The following is a 2,831-nucleotide window of genomic DNA, read 5'->3' as shown; positions in this document are numbered from 1 at the left end:
GACCTTAGTATCTATCTTTCATTCCTCATGTTGTACTTATTTGGAATGAAAATCCTTGAAAGCTTGATTCAACCATTATTATGCACAAAATTTAACTGACTCAAATATGTTTGGAGCATTTTCAGGTCCTGTTTTTAATTTTAAAAAATCATGTCTAAGCATCAATTTTGTTTTCTAAATAAAATCATTAAAAACTAATAACTCAAGCAATTTATTTTATCAATATGCAATAGAAATGTATATTAAATTTAAGAATAATCATGATTAATTCACAGCTACTTTGGGATTAATCAGATTAAAAATATTAACCATTTGACAGCCCTAAAAATAATAAAAGGTAATCAACAATCATTTGTCTGACTTTCTGCTCTCTAATTGGKTTTTGTTGTAAAGAACTGAAACCAAAGATTTTTTGGGCCAGAAAAAAAAAGTTTTTATTTGCAAGTAGCGAGAACAAACAAATCATTATTGCAAATGTTTGCTAATGTATTAAGTTCATATGAATTTGTCCTGTGTTGGACGGTAAAAACAAAATAACACCTGCTTTGAATTTATAGCCAACCAGTTTAATAAACAATATGGTTCTGATTTATAAAAAAAAGGTCTTGATGCCATGCAGTGAATCAATATGCAACAATATTTTACCTGTCAGTCTCAGGAGCATTACTRATAATCGCTAAGGAGCAGAGAAAACAGCCATCAGGGTCTTTGTTTAAGGATTATATAAAACCATTTGGGTTCAGGAGGAAAGATGTACTTGTATCCACTTCATCAGTTTGGAATGGCTTTTTGTATTCCCCACATTCACACCTGCTATTAACACAGATAACGTGGCATAGAGCTATTCCTAATTTTAATTTGCCCGTGCACTGACCTGGTTGGGCCGATGATTAGTTTATAATTACCTGAGAGCAGGTCAGACCACCTGCATCAGCAAATTAAAACAGTAAGATTTAGAGTGGTCCACASATCATAAGATTCTGATAGAAACTTATCAATATTTAAAGATAAACTCGACGCGTGTTCAAGCATGCAATGTAAAAATAGCTTGAATGTATTCAACTTCATCTTTAGTTCTGAGTATCTCTCAGGGTGTCTGTCGGATTCAAGGGTTCTTTAAGTGGAGTTTATTGGAGAGCTTAAGAACAATTAATTTATTGATTGTTGCGCGAGACCGGCTCAGTTTGCAACATGCGTTTAGCATCAAATATTAACCACCTCCCAAGTGCAGGTGGTGTTTGTGGGAAAAATAGAGAGGAAGTTTAGAAATCTGCTGCTCTGCTGCCTTCACAACACAAGTGCAGTGATGCTTGGAAATAAACGTTTTTTTTACTCACTATTCCAGTGATGAGCATCAGACATTGTTGCACCTACAAACMAATTGTAAAGTAAGTGCTGTGTTTTTGACAGATAGTCGTCTCTTGTGTGCAGTGTACCACCTGTAGTCTGCTGGGTTCTGGTGCCAAACAAGTGCAAACAGCTCACGTTTGCTGAACGTGCTGGGCGTGTTGTGCATACAGGTAATTAGAGCCATTTGCTTTCTGAATGTGTTGCAGAAACAGAAACACTGTTGAAGCAGATTATTTTAGCTCAATTTTAGCAGATTCAGTAGTAACTCTGGACCTCGGTGTGTTTGTGTGAACAGGTTGGTTTTGAGTCGTGATGTGTGGATCAATGCTGAAACCAAAAAGTTAATTCTTTGATACGTCAGTCATCTCAGGTAATATACAGTATACCATTAAACAGGAACACAGTGGAAATTTACTAAAATATTGAAAACTTGTCTACAGTAAATCATATATGTGGTTTGAGGGAACTACTTTTTCTTCCACCAAGGAAATGTGTAAGCGCCGCGACACATGCTCAGTCAGTCATGTGGTCTGTAGATGTTGCATGTTCAAAGTTTTATGTTGTGTTCATGTAGTGTAAAATAAGAAGCAAATTTTTATTTTTATAGTAGTTGTTGATAATCAAACAAAAATATATATTATCATTATTTTTGCTTCTCTTTTTATTGTTAAAACAATTTTTAAATAATTTGTATGATTGTTTTTTTTTTCTGTTGTAGATGCTTCATCAATATACTTCTGAGCAAATGAAAAAAACTCTGGTGTCTTGTATTCTATACAAAGTTGTGATTTTAAATACACTACCCTTTTTTTTTTTTTTTTTTATGCAGTGAAATGCTCTTTTTTTTAGATATACCAGACAAATTAGGTGTATTTGTACAAAGTATCAGTATACCGTAGTTGATTTTGAGCTTTCCCAGTTGGTGGTAATGGACATCACTAGTTTTGAGAGGGGTTTCCCAGTTGAAAACACAATTACAAAAACAAAAGATGTCAAACCTAATGTTAACAACACACACATGATCTAGTAACACTATCTGTATGGGGACTTTTGAGTTGACTTCCATTCATTTCTATGGCCTAACTCTAATCACCTRTACTTGTTAGCCTAAACCAGTGGTTCTTAACCTTTTTTGAACCCACCAGTTTCGAATGCGCATCCACTGAACCCTTTTTTAGTGATAAATAAAATATGATTTTTTTTCCAAATTCAAGACATAGGTATATGTCTTTTTACTGGTGTATAAAATGAGCCGTACATTAACATCAACTTTCTCAAAGAACAAAACCAACACAGTGCATGAACTCACAACAAATTACAGTATGACTTTATCCTGGACCCCAAAAAATATTTTGGCCCCATAAAAAATTTCAGCCCCCCAAAAATATTTATAGATATATTTACTATTTTACTAATAAAAAATAAATTAGGATTTTTTTGAAGAATTTAACATTTTTAATAACTTTTTTTATTATTTTAAA

Source organism: Austrofundulus limnaeus, unplaced genomic scaffold (assembly GCF_001266775.1).
Source record: "Austrofundulus limnaeus strain Quisiro unplaced genomic scaffold, Austrofundulus_limnaeus-1.0 Scaffold50, whole genome shotgun sequence".
NCBI lineage: Eukaryota > Metazoa > Chordata > Actinopteri > Cyprinodontiformes > Rivulidae > Austrofundulus > Austrofundulus limnaeus.
Note: the sequence above shows the minus strand (reverse complement) of the source record.